This window comes from Lepidochelys kempii, chromosome 22 (assembly GCF_965140265.1).
Source record: "Lepidochelys kempii isolate rLepKem1 chromosome 22, rLepKem1.hap2, whole genome shotgun sequence".
Classification (NCBI taxonomy): domain Eukaryota; kingdom Metazoa; phylum Chordata; order Testudines; family Cheloniidae; genus Lepidochelys; species Lepidochelys kempii.
This window is the reverse complement of record NC_133277.1, coordinates 330,284-352,242: the sequence shown is the minus strand read 5'-3', so window position 1 is coordinate 352,242 and position 21,959 is coordinate 330,284. Positions and strand designations below refer to the sequence as shown.

The 21,959-nt window shown below is 51.9% G+C and overlaps 2 non-coding genes and 1 pseudogene across 2 annotated transcripts; all 3 read left to right on the top strand.

Moving 5' to 3' along the window:
* The first annotated feature begins 8,160 nt into the window (after positions 1-8,160).
* On the top strand, positions 8,161-8,234 carry TRNAN-GUU (transfer RNA asparagine (anticodon GUU)). The gene has a single exon. It is a non-coding gene; the product is annotated as a tRNA-Asn (tRNA).
* Positions 8,235-19,541: 11,307 nt separating this feature from the next.
* On the top strand, positions 19,542-19,614 carry TRNAF-GAA (transfer RNA phenylalanine (anticodon GAA)). Its single transcript has one exon. It is a non-coding gene; the product is annotated as a tRNA-Phe (tRNA).
* A 1,428-nt stretch (positions 19,615-21,042) lies between these two features.
* On the top strand, positions 21,043-21,249 carry LOC140901790 (U2 spliceosomal RNA; annotated as a pseudogene).
* Positions 21,250-21,959: the final 710 nt, after the last annotated feature.

Here is a 21,959-nt window from a genome sequence, read left to right as displayed (position 1 = left end):
GGGTGAATACATTTAGGCAGCCTGGCTAGTTCAGCTGGCTGCACATAGAATCATAGAATCACAGAATATCCGGGTTGGAAGGGACCTCAGGAGGTCATCTAGTCCAACGCCCTGCTCAAAGCAGGACCAATCCCCAAGTAAATCATCCCAGCCAGGGCTTTGTCAAGCCTGACCTTAAAAACTTCGAAAGAACGAGATTCCACCACCTCCCTAGGTAATGCATTCCAGTGTTTCACCACCCTCCTAGTGAAAAAGGTTTTCCTAATATCCAACCTAAACCTCCCCCACAGCAACTTGAGACCATTACTCCTTGTTCTGTAATCCGCTACCACTGGGAACAGTCTAGATCCATCCTCTTTGGAACCTCCTTTCAGGTAATTGAAAGCAGCTATCAAATCCCCCCTCATTCTTCTCTTCTGCAGACTAAACAATCCCAGTTCCCTCAGCCTCTCCTCATAAGTCATGTGTTCCGGTCCCCTAATCATTTTTGTTGCCCTCTGCTAGACTCCTTCCAATTTTTCCACATCCTTCTTGTAGTGTGGGGCCCAAAACTGGACACAGTACTCCAGGTGAGGCCTCACCGATGTCAAAGAGAGGGGAACGATCACGTCCCTCGATCTGCTGGCAATGCCCCTATTTATACATCCCAAAATGCCATTGGCCTTCTTGGCAACAAGGGCACACTGCTGACTCATATCCAGTTCTTGTCCACTGTAACCCCTCGGTCCTTTTCTGCAGAACTGCTGCCTAGCCATTCGGTCCCTAGTCTGTAGCAGTGCATGGGATTCTTCCGTCCTAAGTGCAGGACTCTGCACTTGTCTTTATTGAACCTCATCAGATTTCTTTTGGCCCAATCCTCCAATTTGTCTAGGTCCCTCTGTATCCTACCCCTACTCTCCAGTGTATCTACCTCTCCTCCCAGTTTAGTGTCATCTGCAAACTTGCTGAAGGTGCAATCCACACCATCCTGCAGATCATTTATGAAGATATTGAACAAAACTGGCCCCAGGACCGACCCTTGGGGCACTCCACTTGATACCGGCTGCCAACTAGACATGGAGCCGTTGATCACTACCTGACAATCTAGCCAACTTTCTATCCACCTTATCGTCCATTCATCCAGCCCATACTTCTTTCACTTGCTGGCAAGAATACTGTGGGAGACCGTGTCAAAAGCTTTGCCAAAGTCAAGGAACAACACGTCCACTGCTTTCCCCTCATCCACAGAACCAGTTATCTCATCATAGAGGGCAATTAGATTAGTCAGGCATGACTTGCCCTTTGTGAATCCATGCTCACTGTTCCTGATCACTTTCCTCTTCTCTAAGTGCTTCAGAATTGATTCCTTGAGGACCTGCTCCATGATTTTTCCAGGAACTGAGGTGAGGCTGACTGGCCTGTAGTTCCCAGGATCCTCCTTCTTCCCTTTTTTAAGTTGGGCACTACAGTCACCTTTTTCCAGTTGTCTGGGACTTCCCCCGATCACCACGAGTTTTCAAAGATAATGGCCAATGACTCTGCAATCACATCTGCCAACTCCTTTAGCACTCTCAGATGCAGCGCATCCGGCCCCATGGACTTGTGCTCATCCAGCTTTTCTAAATAGTCCTGAACCATGTCTGTCTTCACAGGGGTCTGGTGACCTCCTCTCCATGCTGTGCTGCCCAGTGCAGTAGTCTGGGAGCTGACCTTGTTCGTGAAGACAGAGGCAAAAAAAGCATTGAGTACATTAGCTTTTTCCACATCCTCTGTCAGTAGGTTGCCTCCCTCATTCAGGAAGGAGCCCACACTTTCCTTGACTTTCTTCTTGTTGCTAACATACCTGAAGAAACCCTTCTTGTTACTCTGAACATCTCTTGCTAGCTGCACCTCCAGGTGTGATTTGGCCTTCCCGATTTCACTCCTGCATACCCGAGCAATACCTTTATACTCTTCTCTGGTCATTTGTCCAATCTTTCACTTCTTATAAGCTTCTTTTTTGAGTTTAATATCAGCAAGGATTTCACTGTTAAGCCAAGTTGGTCGCCTGCCATACTTACTATTCTTTCTGCACATTGGGATGGTTTGTCCCTGTAACCTCAATAAAGATACTTTAAAATTCAGCCAACTCTCCTGGACTCCTTTCCCCATCATGTTATTCTCCCAGGGGATCCTGCCCATCAGTTCCCTGAGGGAGTCAAAGTCTGCTTTTCTGAAGTCCAGGGTCCGTATTCTGCTTCTCTCCTTTCTTCCCTGTGTCAGGATCCTGAACTTGACCATCTCATGGTCACTGCCTCCCAGGTTCCCATCCACTTTTGCTTCCCCTACTAATTCTTCCCGGTTTGTGAGCAGCAGGTCAAGAAGAGCTCTGCCCTTAGTTGGTTCCTCCAGCACTTGCACCAGGAAATTGTCCCCTACACTTTCCAAAAACTTCCTGGATAGTCTGTGCACCACTGCATTGCTCTCCCAGCAGATATCAGGGTGGTTGGAGTCTCCCATGAGAACCAGGGCCTGCGATCTTGTACCTTCCGTTAGTTTCCAGACGAAAGCCTCGTCCACCTCATCCCCCTGGTCCGGTGGTCTATAGCAGACTCCCACCACCACATCACCCTTGTTGCTCACACTTCTAAGCTTAATCCAGAGACTCTCAGGTTTTTCTGCAGTTTCATACTTGAGCTCTGAGCAGTCATACTGCTCCCTTACATACAGTGCAACTCCCCCACCTTTTCTGCCCTGCCTGTCCTTCCTCAACAGTTTATATCCATCCATGACAGTACTCCAGTCATGTGAGTTATCCCACCAAGTCTCTGTTATTCCAATCAGATCCTAATTCCTTGACGGTGCCAGGACTTCCAGTTCTCCCTGCTTCTTTCCCAGGCTTAGAATCATAGAATCATAGAATATCAGGGTTGGAAGGGACCCCAGAAGGTCATCTAGTCCAACCCCCTGCTCGAAGCAGGACCAATTCCCAGTTAAATCATCCCAGCCAGGGCTTTGTCAAGCCTGACCTTAAAAACCTCTAAGGAAGGAGATTCTACCACCTCCCTAGGTAACGCATTCCAGTGTTTCACCACCCTCTTAGTGAAAAAGTTTTTCCTAATATCCAATCTAAACCTCCCCCACTGCAACTTGCATTTGTGTATAGGCACTTGAGATAACTCGCTGATCGTCCCTCTTTCTCAGTATTAGGCAGGAGCCCTCCCCTCTCGCACGCTCCTGCTTATGCTTCCTCCCGGTATCCCACTTCCCCACTTACCTCAGGGCTTTGGTCTCCTTCCCCTGGTGAACCTAGTTTAAAGCCCTCCTCACTAGGTTAGCCAGCCTGCTTGCGAAGATGCTCTTCCCTCATCTGGCTCTTAATCTGAAGGCTGAAGTTACAATTCCCTGTTCGGGTGCTTGGGGCTCCTCTTCAACAGTACAGCACACAATCCGCTTAAGCCCCCACCCAGTAATCTGGGGAAACTAACCAGGGCCACTGGCTGCCTCTAAGAGGCAATACTTTCCTCACTCACCAGCACGGAGTGGAGAAAAGAAACTTTAATAAAAAGGAGGAAAATCACCTTGTCTTAACTTTGGAAAACACCACAATCAGGATTCATAACACGACACTATGAGCAAAACACCCGCCCACAGTACGCCGGGCGGTGTCCTTTTGCCTCGGGCTCTGAAATCCAGAGACCAAAAGCTCTTTGGAAGTGCCCCTCCCTTCACTGCACCTTACTCCCAGCTGCTGTCCTGGGTCAATGAAAACCCAGTGATCACCTCTCACCTCCTGGGGGGAAAGCCCCTTTCTCCCTCCCCTGTCTGCCCACATTGTCAGTCATTTGCTGTTCCACCCTGTCACTGCTCTGCTGGCCACCTTCTCTCCTCTGGGATGTCTTGTGGTCCCACTAAGAGCGGTGCAGGCTCCCTAAAATTAGCGGCCACCAGAGCCCGAACAGTAGCCCCATCCCTTCTTCTTGAGGCCACACACCTGCATCACCCCTTCTCCCCGAGGCCCCACTCCTGTGCTGACTAGGAGGTAAGGCGGGTCATATCCCCAGGATCATTTGGATCCCACTTGGGGTCTGCTCGGGGGACTTGTGCATCCGGGTCAGGGACATTAATACGATCCCGGTCGTACCGTTTCTGCGCCTCCTCCCTTGCCTTGGACATAACTTGTTTTCTTTAAACCTCAGACAATAGGGTTCGCAGGAGGATCTTACAATCATCCCAGTCCGGCTTGTGGCTGCTAAGATATCCCCCAAAAACTGAAATAAACCTGCTTGGGTTGGTGGAAAACTCTACTCCCTATGCTTTGTAAGCAGCCAAATCCCCAGGGTTAAAGGGCACATGAGCATAAACCTGCATAGTCGTGGCCAGACACCTATCCGATTCAGACCGGGTGACTTTAATTTCGGTGATTAAGGGGTATAGGCCAACCATTGGGGACTTACAAGGTGTGGGTGTAGGGGCCGAAGGGGACACCGGCTCTGCCATTACAGTGGGGGTGGGGGTCTGGGGACTAACATTAGCTGCTACCGAACCAGTCGGAGTCAGATTACAGTGCTGTAAAATATCTGGTTGAGCACATAAAGCCAAAAACAAATGTGCATACATATGTTCATTCCACTTCCTTGTTCTCTGACAGAACAGGAGTAACTGGAGGATCGTGTTGTAATTAATTGACCCTCCTAGTGGCCACCACTCCTGGTCCTCTAGTTGATATTGAGGCCAGTCAACTGTACAGAATCGTTTTAATTGGCTCTTAGTCATCGGATCCGCACCAAATACCTTCCAGTTTGCTAGAATGCACTCTAGGGGCATACATTGTGCCCTAACTCCAGAGCTCTGTCCCTGTCCCATACCTACAGGGTAACTCTGGGCGTCCCCAGGTTCCAAAAGAGCATACAATCCGGATCTCAAAAGGTTCCTACCTTATCCAAGGGACCGGTTCCTCACCGTCGCCCGCAGCTGCTACTCCCCTATGTCTAAGGGACCGGATCCTCACCATCGCCCACAGCTGCTTCTCCACTATATGAGTGTGTTGCATCATTGTGCCCTCCGGAGTCAATCAAATCGCGTCTCCTCCGAGGCCCCCGATGAACTCACCGGTGCGCGCTGGGCGTCAGTTCTCGCCGCAATCCTCGACCTCCAGGAAGGTTCTGGGCAAGGCTAAATAGCAGCCTCGTTGCCCACCCAGGAATGCCAAAAGCTGTTGCCGGCACCCAGTGCCAGAGGCAAGCAACAGCAGGGGTTCGTTGCCTGGCGTGCGTCACCCAATAATCACAACGGGGTGGAGAGGCAGAAAAGTTTATTTGAAGCTTCAAAGAAGGTACAGGGAGAATAGAATCTCACATCCTGCACACAGAGCAGGAAGTTACACAGGCTTTTATACATCCTTTCTTCAGCATACTTATCCAATAGCAAGCTGCCCTAAGTATCCATATAGCCAGCCAATCCAGTTACCAGCTAGTTCCCTTGTTCTCTGTACCATCTGTTAAACCATACATAAAGCTGCTTTATTCAGCATTGTTCTTCCATATCTGCCCTCTTTGGCCTTGTTTAGTTTCAGGCAGTCTGACTCTGCAACATATTGTTGCAGATCCTCAGCATAACTACTGCGAGTGCCTCCAGGCAGGGGGCCAAGGACACTTGGGCCTAGTGCGAGGGGGCTTCATCGACACTCGTGGTCTTCCATCCCCTCGAGTTACCGAGTGGCCATGCCCAGTGTCCCCAACACCAACACTCTGCCCCAGCCTGGAGCCCCCTCCTGCACCAAGCTCCCTCCCAGAGCCTGCACCCCTCACTCCCTCACTCCCCGACACTCTGTCCCACACGTGCAGGCTGCTAGGCAGCAGCTTTGGTAACAGCACATCAGTCTCTAGGTGTCTCTGTGGTGCAAGGGGTCAGCGCGTTCAGCTGTTAACCGAAAGGATGGTGGTTGGAGCCCACCCCGGGAGGACAATAAGCCTGGGCTACTTCCTCGCTCCTCAAGATCTGCTGGGATCCTCAAAGGCTCTTTTTTGCCACCTCAAAACCATCCCTCTTGGCCTCAGTGGTTTCAGCTGGTGGCCCTCAGAGTGCGCTGGATGCGACCCGGAATCCCATCTCCCAGCAGCCATGCCGGGGGCTCGGGCTTAATCCTCAAGGCCAAGTGCAAAACCTTCAGCCGGGAACAATTCACTTCCTTCCCACCCAAGCAGCAAGGGAGAAACGGACGAGACATGCCAGCTCGAAGAAGCCTTCCTCCCACTTCCCTGTTGCCTGCGCAAAGCTCTTGGCCAGCCTCATGCCTCGTCAGGGAAGCACGGCCATGCTGCCCCAGCCTGAGTCCCGGCCGCAGCCTGGCCCGCCCCAGCTGACGGAGTGCAGAGCCCCATGAGTCAATGGCAGGTCGAGTCGGGAGCCTTGGCTCTTTCCCTAGACAGCCACACAGAGCTGCCCAGAGCTGCCCAGTGTCCTGAGAGCCTCCGTCGTATTCTCCTGCAGGAGCCGCCTGCCGGTGCGGGTGGGAGAAGGGGACGAGGAAGCACGGCTGTCTCAGGCTGGGACAGTAGCCCTCACCACATGCAGGCCTCTTGCCTTCAGCCCAGACAGCCAGAGGTGCCAGGGAGCTCCCTGGCAGGCCCCCGCCTCAGCCACCTCCGGCCTCATGGCCTAGGCTCTTGGCGTTCTGCTGGTCGCCGACTCACTTGAAGGCCCAGAGCAAAAAGAAACAAGTGCATCCTTAGCAGAGGATGGTTTCGATCCACCGACCTCTGGGTTATGGGCCCAGCACAGTGCTGCTGCGCCACTCTGCTGGGTCTGCACCCATAGCCCCCAGCATCTGGATTTAGGGGCAGATTAACCTTTTGTGGGCCCTGGTGCCAAACATATTTGTGGGCCCCATGTCGTCATTGTGGGCTCCGAGCATGGGTCTGGTGTGGCAGGGCCATTGGTGCCCTAGTGTCCCCGGTCCTGAATCTCAGAGACATTTTTCATTTTGATCACACACCTCTACATGACTAGCTGCATTGCCATACACAGCTCCCTCAGCCCCCAGTTCTTCTCATTGCGCTCTACCCATGTGGGTTTACCAGTGTCCACAGTGAACAGAACTTTCAGAGTGATCAGGGAAGCTCCTCACAGATTTATCTCCTTCCTCATTCAGACCTTCTATAGCCACATCTCCAGTGCCACCCCATGTCACCAGTCACTGTGTGTGGTCCCATTCTCAGCTCAAAGATCCAAATCCAGCAGATACCTGGTCAGTTCTGACAAATCCCTTCCCCAGCACCCATCCTCTCATTTGAGCAAGCCCCTTGCAAACACCATTTTCCCAAAGTGAAGACTTAGCCCTTGGGAATCTGAAGACACCAGCCTTTCTCCCTCTGCTCCCATCTACAGGCTAGTCTACTGCCTGGTCCCCACCACCTCTCCCCATGCTTGTTTCCTTTCTACTTTGGAGATGCTTCCCAACCAGCTGGGACTATTCTCCCACTGCAAGCCTCATCTGCTTTCTCATTCCCTGGGCCCCTTAACATTCCTTTCCTATGGGTGACCTCTGTTCCTTGAGCTTAATTCCACTTTCTTTATCTTCTCTAGTTTTATGGCCCCCAGTAGTCACAGAGACACCTGCAGCTTCTCTGACTATAGCCATGAGGCCAATTGTCAGAGGCCAGCCTTAGATAGCCACAGCTACTAGTCAAGGGAGGGGTGGCAATTCCAAGGCTGAGCATGCTTGAACCTAGCAACGGCGGCACTAGGGCCTCTAAATCCTCAGCACTGGCCCTAGGCAGCTGCAGACTCTGCAGTTAAGCGTTTCCCTCCTCTAGGCCATGGCTTTAAGTGTCTGAGATGCCCATCACCTGCAGCAGAGGCCACCAATTCCCACGCACCCTCAGCTGGCATGTAGTCATGCAGAAAGTGCAGCCTGGATGATTTTGGAGGCTGGGGTACCAGGAAGTTCCCATCCCTGAGCAGCAGCTCTGCAACAAGCTCACATGGCCCCCCTCCACTGTGGGACCAGGACCACTTTGGCAGCGCTGCGAGAGGGGAGGAAGTGAGTGTTATGGGCCCATCTGAGCTTGGGCCTGCACGGTGGAGCCATTGGTGCCACGGTGAAATCGGTCCTCTCCGGACTAGCACCTTGCAAGCTCTAGCGTGGGCAGGAGATCTGCAGGCTGCACAGCCTTGGTAACAGGAGCCAGGTCTCTAGGTGTCTCTGTGGCACAATGGGTCAGCGCATTCGGCTGTTAACCGAGAGGATGGTGGTTCGAACCCACCCAGGGACGCTAGTAACTCATGCTATTTCCTTGCTCCTCAAGATGTGCTGGGAGTCTCAAAGGCCCCTTTTTGCCACCTCAAAGCCATCCCTCTTGGCCTCAGGGGGTTCAGTTGGTTGCCCGAAGAGTGCGCTGGATGCGAATCAGAAACCCATCTCCCTGCAGTCACGCCGGGCACTTGGGCTTAATCCTCAAGGTCGAGGGCTAAACCTTCAGCCAGGAATGTTTGGTCCCTTCCTGTCTCCACCAAGCAGCAAGGGAGAAGTGGACGAGACGTGCCAGCTAGAAGACGCCTCGCTCCCATTTCCCTGTTGGCTGCGCAAAGCTCTTGGCGTGTCTCATGCCTCGTCAGGGAAGCGTGGCCATGCTGGGTCCCGGCTGCAGCCTGGCCCGCCCCAGCTGATGGAGTGCAGAGCCCTGCGAGTCAACGGCAGGTCGAGTCAGGGCCGCATAACCCGCCCTTTCCGTGCTCCGGGGCTGGGGAGGCTGGGGCCACACAGCCCACTCTGGGGCTGGGGGGAAACCTCGGGGCACAAGCCTCTGGCGGGAGCTGGCTGCTGCAGTGGAACCCAGGGTGTCTCTAGAAGAACTTTTGGAGCCGACCTGGGGAAAACGCCTTTAATAACAACCAGCTCACGTTTAAACTGACTTTTTTTAAACCATTTTTATCACACTAACTAACCCTTGAATCATAGTGTCACCCCCCATAAAATGGCTTCAACCTTGTATTTTACCCAGGGTAAAACTAAACATCCCTTCAAATACAATGGAGTGGAGATCAATCCCTTTTCAGAGTTAATGCACATGAAAGAACCATGTTATGTTTCATCCCTTATGTCCTGGTCCCATCGCCTTTCCCACCTCTCCGTTACAAGTTGTGGTATTTTGCATAGAAACTTTATTTCCTCAGAGAGACCTGGGAACAAGGGCTGCTTGCTACACGGTACCAGATAAACACCTTTAATAGGAGACAGCTGTCCCTGTCAGCAAATCATCTCCCATCTTCAGAGATGCAGGTGGGAGGAAAGCAACAGCCTCTCCCTGCAGCACCCAGCTGTTGCTCCTGGATGCATGGCCTTGGTGTTTGAGGGCGCTATCAGCAGGGGATCGGCGTCATGTACCTCCCAGCCCCGTGGGGCTCCAGGCAGCGCATCTGCAGGCATGTGGGGCTGGGGGTGTTCTTGACGGGGTAGGAACCTTCAACTCTGCAGGCAGCTGGTGAGTTCCCAACTCACCTACCAGGGGGCTGAGAGGCTCTGGGGGAAGACTTTGGGCTCCAGCTTGCCAGGGCTCCAGGAGTGGGCTTGGGGTTTCAGGGCCCCTCCCTCCCTTGTGTCAGCTCCGGGGCTCTGGGCTTTAGCCTACCCACCTCCAGTTCTCCCCAGCTCCAGCCACAGGGCTTCAGCAGAGGGCTCTGGGCTTCAGCCCATGGGCTATGGCTTCGGACTTCAACCCCCGGGGCAGTGGGGCTCCGGCTTGGAAAAATTGCCACAGTTGCCACCAGCAAATGTTGGTGGCCACACTCGGAGGCCACCAAAAAAATCGTGATGCAACCCCTGCTTCAGAGCACGGAGGGGCAGCAGCTCAGGCCAGCGGGCAGCCTGGGCTGGGCAGATGCTCAGAGCAGAGCCCCAAAGGGCTGTCCTGTCTCCCTCCTCAGCAGCAAACCATCAATGCCCCCGACCCCTGAGACAGCAGCCTGGGGCTAAGGGCAGCACCCACTGGGGATTTCTCAACTTGCTCACACTGGGGTGAGCAGGGACTTGGGGGTGTTTCTAGCAGAGCCGTTGGAACTGAAGTGGGGAACCAACCTTTTATAACAGGCAGCTCAAGAATGGCATCAGATGAGCAGACTATTGCTTTAACTACTAGGCCACCTTGCCCAATGAATGGCCTCTTATTTCCTTGTTTCTAAGGTCTCTGCTTCCTGCAACCTTTCCCCCAGTTCATTGGCTGGCTGGGCAAAGGGAGGGTCTGTACTATTGAAAAAGACCAAGTGCCAGGGACAAAACACTTTAATCCGGCCTGGTGCGGGGAGCTGGGTTTGCTCTTCAAATTCTGTCGTTCGTAAATGTCCAGGTCTGGGAATGTCCCACAGAAGCATTTCTAATGGGCAGCTGGCTGCAGAGCAGTTAAACTGCACAGAGCTCCTGTGGAGGACAGATGGGAATTAGAAACATTTTGATGATCGTTTGGGAAATTAGCCTTTGTTGACAAGGTTTGTCTCTGTTCCTATTTCACCTTCCTGTGTTATGCAGAGGGATCTTTGGCTTATTTTTGTGAGTTTAATAACTATCTCCAAAACTTTATTTACTCAAACCGGCACTGACGGGATAAGGAACAATTCAGTTCACTGAACTGAAGGTGGGAGATCATTTTTTGACCGGGAGAGGGACACCTCCTCTTAAAGGTGTTTGTCTGGCTGGCAGCCCTGGTTCCCAGGTCTCTCTTGAGGGAAGAAAGTTTCTATGAAAAATACCAAAACTTGTAAGGGAAAGGAGGGAAAGGTGATGGCCACACGATGGCGCCAGCATGGACCATAATATGGTGCTTTCATGTGGGACGACTCTGAACATTGACTGATCTCCACTCCTTGGATTTGAAGAGATGTTTACTTTTGGACTTGGAAAACTACAAGGTTGAAGCAATTATATCAGGGGTCTCAAACTCCCAGCCTCCGGGACATTTGCGGCCCGCGAACCTCCCGAATGTGGCCTGCAGGGCTTTAGCAGTTTTGCTGCCAGGTCTCTCCCTTGGCCCCACCTGCTTCCCCCAGACACTCCCCCTGCCCCCCGACTCCAGGGGCCCGGGCAGCACAGCGGAACTGAGCGGCGTCTTCCTGCTCACTCCAGTGGCTGCCGGCCCCTCCCTGTGGCCCCGGGGCGGGGGGGAGGGCTGTGCCTACACATGCTGCCCCTCCCTGAGTGCCCCTGCAGCCAATGGGGCACTGTGGGGGTGGTGCCTACGGCCAACAGGGGGCGGAGGCTCCCCCCGGACCTTGGAAACTCAGGTAATCATGGCACCTCCAACCCCCTCCCAGAGTCTGCATCCCCACCCCACATACCCCCTCCCATCCCCAACTCTCTCCCAGAGCCTGCATCACATCCCCCAGCCTCCAAACTCCCTCCCAGACCTGCACCCCCTTCCTCTGCACATCCCCCGAGCCTCCAAACTCCCTCCCAGAGCCTGCACCATAGAATCATAGAATCATAGAATATCAGGGTTGGAAGGGACCCCAGAAGGTCATCTAGTCCAACCCCCTGCTCGAAGCAGGACCAATTCCCAGTTAAATCATCCCAGCCAGGGCTTTGTCAAGCCTGACCTTAAAAACCTCTAAGGAAGGAGATTCTACCACCTCCCTAGGTAACGCATTCCAGTGCTTCACCACCCTCTTAGTGAAAAAGTTTTTCCTAATATCCAATCTAAACCTCCCCCACTGCAACTTGAGACCATTACTCCTCGTTCTGTCATCTGCTACCATTGAGAACAGTCTAGAGCCATCCTCTTTGGAACCCCCTTTCAGGTAGTTGAAAGCAGCTATCAAATCCCCCCTCATTCTTCTCTTCTGCAGGCTAAACAATCCCAGCTCCCTCAGCCTCTCCTCATAAGTCATGTGTTCTAGACCCCTAATCATTTTTGTTTCCCTTCGCTGGACTCTCTCCAATTTATCCACATCCTTCTTGTAGTGTGGGGCCCAAAACTGGACACAGTACTCCAGATGAGGCCTCACCAATGTCGAATAGAGGGGGACGATCACGTCCCTCGATCTGCTCGCTATGCCCCTACTTATACATCCCAAAATGCCATTGGCCTTCTTGGCAACAAGGGCACACTGCTGACTCATATCCAGCTTCTCGTCCACTGTAACCCCTCGGTCCTTTTCCGCAGAACTGCTGCCGAGCCATTCGGTCCCTAGTCTGTAGCGGTGCATTGGATTCTTCCATCCTAAGTGCAGGACCCTGCACTTATCCTTATTGAACCTCATCAGATTTCTTTTGGCCCAATCCTCCAATTTGTCTAGGTCCTTCTGTATCCTATCCCTCCCCTCCAGCGTATCTACCACTCCTCCCAGTTTAGTATCATCCACAAATTTGCTGAGAGTGCAATCCACACCATCCTCCAGATCATTTATGAAGATATTGAACAAAACCGGCCCCAGGACCGACCCTTCGGGCATTCCACTTGATACCGGCTGCCAACTAGACATGGAGCCATTGATCACTACCCGTTGAGCCCGACAATCTAGCCAGCTTTCTACCCACCTTATAGTGCATTCATCCAGCCCATACTTCCTTAAGTTGCTGACAAGAATACTGTGGGAGACCGTGTCAAAAGCTTTGCTAAAGTCAAGAAACAATACATCCACTGCTTTCCCTTCATCCACAGAACCAGTAATCTCATCATAAAAGGCGATTAGATTAGTCAGGCATGACCTTCCCTTGGTGAATCCATGCTGGCTGTTCCTGATCACTTTCCTCTCATGCAAGTGCTTCAGGATTGATTCTTTGAGGACCTGCTCCATGATTTTTCCAGGGACTGAGGTGAGGCTGACTGGCCTGTAGTTCCCTGGATCCTCCTTCTTCCCTTTTTTAAAGATTGGCACTACATTAGCCTTTTTCCAGTCATCCGGGACTTTCCCCGTTCGCCACGAGTTTTCAAAGATAATGGCCAATGGCTCTGCAATCACAGCCGCCAATTCCTTCAGCACTCTCGGATGCAACTCGTCCGGCCCCATGGACTTGTGCACGTCCAGCTTTTGTAAATAGTCCCTAACCACCTCTATCTCCACAGAGGGATGGCCATCTCTTCCCCATTTTGTGATGCCCAGCGCAGCAGCCTGGGAGCTGACCTTTTTCGTGAAAACAGAAGCAAAAAAAGCATTGAGTACATTAGCTTTTTCCACATCCTCTGTCACTAGGTTGCCTCCCTCATTCAGTAAGGGGCCCACACTTTCCTTGGCTTTCTTCTTGTTGCCAACATACCTGAAGAAACCCTTCTTGTTACTCTTGACATCTCTTGCTAGCTGCAGCTCCAGGTGCGATTTGGCCCTCCTGATATCATTCCTACATGCCCGAGCAATATTTTTATACTCTTCCCTGGTCATATGTCCAACCTTCCACTTCTTGTAAGCTTCTTTTTTATGTTTAAGATCTGCTAGGATTTCACCATTAAGCCAAGCTGGTCGCCTGCCATATTTACTATTCTTTCAACTCATCGGGATGGTTTGTCCCTGTAACCTCAACAGGGATTCCTTGAAATACAGCCAGCTCTCCTGGACTCCTTTCCCATTCAATTTAGTCCCCCAAGGGATCCTGGCCATCCGTTCCCTGAGGGAGTCGAAGTCTGCTTTCCTGAAGTCCAGGGTCCGTATCCTGCTGCTTACCTTTCTTCCCTGCGTCAGGATCCTGAACTCAACCAACTCATGGTCACTGCCTCCCAGATTCCCATCCACTTTTGCTTCCCCCACTAATTCTACCCGGTTTGTGAGCAGCAGGTCAAGAAAAGCGCCCCCCCTAGTTGGCTCCTCTAGCACTTGCGCCAGGAAATTGTCCCCTACGCTTTCCAAAAACTTCCTGGATTGTCTATGCACCGCTGTATTGCTCTCCCAGCAGATATCTGGAAAATTAAAGTCACCCATGAGAATCAGGGCATGCGATCTAGTAGCTTCCGTGAGCTGCCGGAAGAAAGCCTCATCCACCTCATCCCCCTGGTCCGGTGGTCTATAACAGACTCCCACCACTACATCACTCTTGTTGCACACACTTCTAAACTTAATCCAGAGACACTCAGGTTTTTCTACAGTTTCGTACCGGAGCTCTGAGCAGTCATACTGCTCCCTTACATACAGTGCTACTCCCCCACCCCTTTCCCACACACCCCCTCCCGACCCAAAACACCCTCCCAGAGCCTGCACCCCCACCCCCTCCTCCTGCACCCCCACACCCTGCCCCAGGCCAGAGCCTGCACCCAGGACCCGAACTGCATCCCAGAGCCTGCACCCCAGACCCCCCTCTCCCACCCAAACTCCCTCCCAGAGCCCAACCTCTCACCCCTTCTGCACCCAAAGTCCCTTCCAGAGCACGCACCCCAATCCCCTACCCCAGACCTCTTCTCCCACACAAACTCCCTCCCAGAGCCTTAGGTAGGTGGGGGGTGGAGTTTTTTGGGGGGTGGAGTTTTGTGGAGCTTGTTCTGGGCAGCATAAATGACATTATTGGCCCACTGGGAGATTTTGAGGATTTTCACTGGCCCTAAGGTAAAGTGAGTTTGAGACCCTGCTTTAAGGGATTGGAGCAATGCTGGGGAGATGGAAGGGCACAGAGCTGGGGAGCAGTGTGTGCTCCAAGGAAAGTTGTTGTTGTGCTCTGGTGACACAGGGCGGGTGTGGGGATCTTGTAAGCTGTGGGGTTTGTGTAGAGATAAAGTTCACTAACCCCCAGGTTCAAAGCCGTTCCTGCTCTGGGCTATACAGGGCAGTCTTTATTGAGAGTGTAGCTCACTGGTTGAATAGTTGCCTGCAGGGCAATGGGTTCCTAGTTCAAATCCAAGCACTTCCCTTTAAAAATTTTTTCAAATGAAAATCGATTTCCGGACCCATCTCCAGTGTGTTCAGGAGTCCGCTGAATGGGGATGCTTGAAATGAATGTAAACACTCAGCAGTTCCCCTTGCAAATGTGGAAAACGCAGCAGAGCTGTCCAGCAGCTGAAATCCGATCCAGTCCTCGCGTCTCCAAGAGGGACACTCTGTATTTGGGGCTTGTGCGACACCTCTGGGACGGTGACAGGTGAAAAAATGCTGGATTCAATGACAGCTGAGATCACAGGAGGGGAAGGTGAATGGCAGAACTGCACAGGGTCATAACACTCAGACCCGGGGCTTCACTGTCATTACCCCTGTGTTTGCCCTCATTTATATCCTAAGAAACACACCCTTCCCCCACCCCCACACACTGTCACACCCACCTTTTCCCCTGGAGCCCACCCCACCCCAACCCTGCCCTACCCCTCTCCCACACACACGCCATGGGACACAGCCTCTCCGTGACTCACCCAGGTCGGGACTTGCCTCTGGATCGCCCCTCCTGGCTGTGAGACTCAAACCCTGCCTGACTTCTGTATGTTGGTCTGTTTTGTGTCTGTCGTGTTGATGTGCATGTGGGTCCTGGGTGATTTTTGTGAATGCCTTGCCCAGTTTTGTGTGCATGTGTGTATGATTTTTGCATGCATATTCTTTTTTGCTTAGTATTCTTTTGGTATGTGGATTTTGTGTTTTCATGTTGTGTGCTTTTTCTGTGTTTTTTGGTGTGGATTTGTTCTTTGTATGTTTTGAGCCATTAATTAACTCTAAGCGATGCTTTGTAATTGATATGGACACCTTACAACACAAACCGCTCAATTGACACTACTCTCTCTGAAAAAGGAAAAGGAGTACCTGTGGCACCTTAGAGACTAACAAATTGATTTGAGCATAAGCTTCCGTGAGCTACAGCTCACTTCATCCGATGCAGTGAGCTGTAGCTCATGAAAGCTTATTCTCAAATAAATTGGTTAGTCTCTAAGGTGTCACAAGTCCTCCTGTTCTTTTTGTGGATACAGATTAACACGGCTGCTACACTGGATACTCTCTCTGAGTTGACACTTTTGCTTGCTTGTAATTGAGATTGACCCTGTCAAGGTTCCTTCCCCACTCTGAATGCTAGGGTACAGATGTGGGGACCTGCATGAAAACCTCCTAAGCTTACGTTTACCAGCTTATGTTAAAACTTCCCCAAGGTACAAACTATTTTACCTTTTGCCCTTGGACTTTCGCTGCCACCACCAAACATCTAACACCATTTATTGGGAAAGAGTTCGTTTGGAAACGTCTTTTCCCCCAAAATCCTCCCACATCTTACCCCCTTTTTTCTCGGGAAGGTTTGATAAAAATCCTCACCAATTTGCATAGGTGACCACAGACCCAAACCCTTGGATCTTAAGAACAATGAAAAAGCATTCAGTTTCTTAAAAGAAGAATTTTAACAGAAGAAAAAGTAAAAAGAATCACCTCTGTAAAATCAGGATGGTAAATACCTTACAGGGTAATTAGATTCAAAACATAGAGAATCCCTCGAGGCAAAACCTTAAGTTACAAAAAGACACAAAAACAGGAATATCCATTCCATTCAGCACAGTTTATTTTCTCAGCCATTTAAAGAAATCAGAATCTAACGCATATCTAGCTAGATTACTTACTAAGTTCGAAGACTCCATTCCTGTTCTGTCCCTGGCAAAAGCATCACACAGTGAGACCCAGACCCTTTGTTTCTCCCCGCCTCCAGCTTTGAAAGTATCTTGTCTCCTCATTGGTCATTTTGGTCAAGTGCCAGCGAGGTTATCCTAGCTTCTTAACCCTTTTCAGGTGAAAGGGTTTTTCCTCTGGCCAGGAGGGATTTTAAAAGGATTTACCCTTCCCTTTATATTTATGACAACGCTTATGAACGCAAACTGCTCAATTGACTTGACTTGCTCAATTGGTTCTGCTCAATTGACTCTACTCTGTAAACTGATACTTTGTAATGGAGATTGGCACTTTTTGTAACAACAACCGCAGAAAGCCCTTAACTGGCGCAGCTGGCATAGGACTAAATTCCTTTAAAAATGGACTCTGCAAACTGAGAACTTTCAGTCTCCGGTTGTGCCACCACCCTCCAGGAGCATCGGAGGTGCATCTGACACGGACTTGGCTCCATTCTCGTGTCCAGGCCACCTGGCCAGTGCTCTGTCATGGGCAACCTCTAGGCTGGTCACTATAACCTCTATGCAGAACTTGTATGACTCAATGTATGAATGTATCTGCAGATAAGTAAGGAATAAGTAGTGACATAGTTGTGTGTGAAAAGAAAAGGAGGACTTGTGGCAGCTTAGAGACTAACCAATTTATTTGAGCATAAGCTTTTGTGAGCTACAGCTCACTGTGTGTGTTTTCTATATTTTTATTATATTTACAATAAATGTGGCATTTTGCCTTGTCCCTTTTACAAGATCCTGTTGGTCTTATTTTATTAATATAACACAGACACCCTCCCCCAGCTCTCCCTGTGCCCTGGGCTCACACCTGGGTGTCTCCCGAATCCTTGGCGTTGTCCAGCATGTCTCCCTCCACAGAAGTCACCTGGCCTCATCTTAGACGCCATCTTCATATTGCTCTTCTCCATCCCAGAGCTCCTGCTCTGCTCCTCAGACCCATCTTCCTCAGCTTTGCAGGCAGAGGGGAAGGGGCACCGTGGGAATCACACATGCCCCATTCCAGACACCCCATCACATCCACAGGGCTCCCAAACCAGGACACCAGGCCCCATCCCGAGGGAGCAAAAAGCCTTTGTGAGCCCAGCACACACCAGACAGGAAAAGATTAACACCCACACCCAGCTGTGACGGTGCTGCCTGTGAGAGCCAGCTGAGGTCACTCAATCATGGTGAACTGCAAACAGACCAGGGCAGACAAACCCCAAACACTGGTGGATATTCCAATGGTTAGATTTACCCAGCCAGCCTGAAACAGCTGCTATAGCACCTCCCTGGTTACTCAGACGTCCAAATAATGCAGTTCCCTTAAGGTGCCCAGCCTCAGGCCTCCATCCAGATACACATGTCAAGCATATGATGATCAATTCTGAAAATCTTCTTTCATCACACAAAAGAAAAGGTTCTCCTGACCCCAAAGGACCAAGCCCCAGACCCAGGTCAAATGAGAACTCAGATCTTTCCCCAAATACACGCTTACAGTCAATTCTTATTAACTAATTAAAATTTATTAGAAAAGAAGAGAATTGGTTAAAAGATCAATATACAGACAGACTTGAGTTCAATTCTTGAGGTTCAGACACACAGCAGAGACGAGCTTGTAGTCGCCAAAAGTCCTTTTAGAAATAGTCCTCAGGTTACAGTCCGATGTCCATATTCAGGGTGACTCCAATCAATGACTGGGGATCTCAATCCTTATGGCTCCGGGTTTCCCGCTCTTGAAACCCAAAGCAGATCTGAGATGAAGAAGGATCATGTCCCAAGGTTTTTATATATTTCCTGTCTGAGAAAACAATTGGCTTAACTTTCCTTCTTCCAAAGATCATGGCAATTAGCACAGGATAATTTATCCATTATACAGTTCAGATACAGGTGATCACAACCTTCAAAGAGACATAGACAATAATACTATGTCACTCAAGAGTCTTCCTAAATGTTAATATTCCCTTTTTGATCTTTGAATCAAAGCTTTGGCCCTAGATAAGACTTCTTTGCTTACATCACAAGACCTGAGCAAACATCTACACTTCTACCTCTAACAATGCAGACTTGCATTTCAAAGCTCTATTCAATTACGTCTCTCCCTACCCAGTCTTTAAAGTTCGGGGGAGGAGGAGGTCGGGGGCGGGGTGCTGAGGATGGTGGGGAGAGAAGGAGGAAGTTGGGGGAGGGGTGCTGAGTATGGTGGGGGTAGGAGGAGGTTGGGGGATGGGTGCTTAGTGCGGGGGGGGAGGAGGCGGTCGGGGGAGGGGCGCTGAAGACAGGGGGAGGAGGAGGTTGGGGGCGGAGTGCTGAGAATGGGGGAGGAGGTCGGAGGTCGGGGGCACAGCACTGAGGACGGGGAGGGGTTTGGGGGCAGGGGGGTTGTGGGGTGCAGGCTCCAGGAGGGGTTTTGGGGTGGGAGGGATTGGGGTGGGAGGGCGGGGCAGTTGGAGGTTCAGGGTCCAGCTGGGTGGCGCTTGGCTCAGGTAGCTCCCGATTGGCAGCTCCGCGGGACTCAGGCTGGCCCCACACTCGTGGGGTGACTCCAGATTCACCCCGAGGCAGCTGATCCTAATCTGGCAGAGGCCCCAACTCTGTGGGTGCTCTGGGGCTGGAGCACCAGGGGGAAGAAGAGGGGTGCTCAGCACTGACTGGGGTGACCAGCCATCAGGTGATCAAGGGAGCCCAGCTAGCCTAGGGCTGGTTGGGGCAGGGTGGTTTACGCAGGGAAGCCCCAACAGGAGACAGGGGAATCCAGGACAACAGGGTGGGGTGGCAAGTGGTGGCCAGACTCTCTCCACCAGGGTCTAGTCTAGCTCAGGCTCCAGCTCAACTTCCTCCCTGCGTCACTGGTCCCCAGTCCACTTCTGCCACCAGGTCAACCCAGGAACTAAGGCAGGAACGGGGTGAGGCAGCAAGTCAAGCTGAGCAAGGCAGGCAAAAGTGCATCTTGCCTTCATGGGCCTCTCACAACGATGTCCTTTTTGTGTGCCATGGCTGACAAAACATCCCTGACAGAGAAGCAGCGGGCCAAAGGGGAGCCATGGAGCTGCCGAAGTAGCTCAGTTGGGAGAGCATTAGACTGAAGATCTAAAGGTCCCTGGTTCAATTCTGGGCTTTGGCATGTCCTTTTCTCCCTCTTTGGTGCAGAGGTGGCTTGTTTTCTGGAGCACAGCAGCACCTTTCCCTGCTACAGTGTCCAGTCCAAACTATCAGCCCCCCGATGCAAAAATGCTATCTTAGGATGTAAACAGGAGGCTTCCAGCACTGGGACACCTGACAGAGAGCTCAGTGGGGGGTGTAATAGCTGCTGACTCTGAGGGTCCTGGGCTAAATCCACTTGGAGGTGGAAGCATTTCAATTTATTTCACTGACAATGAGTAAGGTGATGATTTAATCACAGGTATTTTTCATAAAAGTCACTGGCAGCTCCCCGCCCCGCCCCACCCCCGGCCCCAGCTCACCTCCGCCTCTGCCTCCTCCCCTGAACGCGCTGCCCCGCTCTGCTTCTCCAACCCCCCCACCCCGGCTTCCCTCAAATCAGCTGTTTGCACGGAAGCCGGGACAGGCTGAGAAGCGGGCGGCAGCTTCGCGCTCAGGCCCAGGGAGGCGGAGGTGAGCTGGGGTGCGGGGGTGGAAGGAGGGCCACCCACACCGCAGCAGGTAACAAGGGGAGGGCACGCAGGGGAACCGCTCCTCGCCTCAGCTCACCTCCGCCTCCCTGGGCCTGAGTGTGAAGCTGCGGCCTGCTTCTCAGCCCTCCCCGGCTTCCGCGCAAACAGCTGATTCACGGGGAGCCAGGGTGTGGGGACAGAGAAGCAGAGCGGGGCAGCGCGTTCAGGGGAGGAGGCGGAGCGTAGGTGAGCTGGGGGTGGGGCGGGAAGCTGCTAGTGGGTGCTCTGCACCCACCAAATTTTCCCCGTGGGTGCTCCAGCCCTGGCGCACCCACGGAGTCGGCGCCTAAGGCACCACTTTTGATGTGATCAGTGTGGGGAGCGGCTCCCAGCTCCCATCTTCCCCCAGTAGCTCCTACAAGGCAGCTGCCCCTCAGTTGTGTCGTGCATCCAGCACCCGCAGAACAGGGCCCTGATCCCTGTGTGGGACCCAGTTGTGCTACTGCAATCCCCATAAGAAGGATACCCGCCTCACCCAGCTCCGGGCCACTTGGGGGCAGTGCAAAAGAAATCCAATCTACTGTCAAACCGTGGGGGAGAGGGCGAGGGTTTGGGGATGGCAGTGCTGGGTAATTGCAGGGTATCTGCCAGGTGGTATAAAGTGCTGCCTAGAGCTGCTATTTACCCCTTTCCATTGTAAAAACTGACTATTTCTTCCTACCCTTTGTTTCCTATCTGCTAACCAGTTACTGATCCATGAGAGGGCTGGAGCCATCTGGAGCAGCTCGTAACTGTGAGTGCCAACCTCAGGGCAGACTGTGAAGGAGCAGGTCACAATCCCCAAATTGCTTGGGTGTTCTATACTTAGATTTCACCAAGTATCAGATCATGGGTGATGTGCCTTTTATGACTTTTTAAACCAAATGTGCTATTTTTGGATAATTTAAGCATTATATGCAGAGGACTAGCTTGAATACAAATGTTAAATCTGTTCCTATCACTTTAATAACTGAGACTTCCTCTATCTGAGGTCTATCTATTCAACTGATTTTTGGAACCGGGAGATGGAATAGCAACTGGCTCCATCCACTGCACACATCACCCTGTTATTGCAGTACTGAACCTCCAGGACCGGTGGACCTCCGTATGGGGAGAATATCATGGTTGAAGAGCAGCAAAGAAATGTGGTGTTGTCCATGTCAACATTTGGTTTGTACGAAGAGTATGGTTTGAGTCATTTCTAACCCTTTGGTTAGTTATTAGTAACATCTTATTATTAGGCCTCTCAGTTGAAAGGCTGCTCTTGCAGATTTTCCTTTGTCATTGTTTGCAGGTTAGTAACCAGTTTAATAGTTTCTTACTCTACTCTATTTAGGTTCCTAAACCGCTCTCCTTAGAACCCTTCCAGAACTGACAGCACGCTGCAAGATGCTCTGAGGCGAGCACCTCCCACGCCCCGCAGCTGCCCAGGTCCCCGAAGCTGGTGGTGCTCTCGCTGCTCTACACACCGTCAGAGAGGAATCTCCATAGACGGGACCAGCATCTCTCCAGAGACCACCCAGAGGGTCACCAGCGCCTCGCCGGACACCTGCCTAGCCTCTGAAACCACCCAGAGAGACACCAGGTCCCTGCCGGATGCCCGCCCAGCCGGACCTCTCGACCCCACCCGCCCACATCAGGATGAACCAGCCAGCGATGCCGCTGATGCTGCTGGAACCCCCCCTCGCTGCGGACATGCTCATCTCCCCATCTGCTCTCCGCCCCGAAGCTTCCACCTCCTCGGTGGCGTCACCAGGCACCTGAAGAGATGCCACAGCAAGCTGGTCACCTTCAGCTGTGCCCTCTGCAGCCTGCC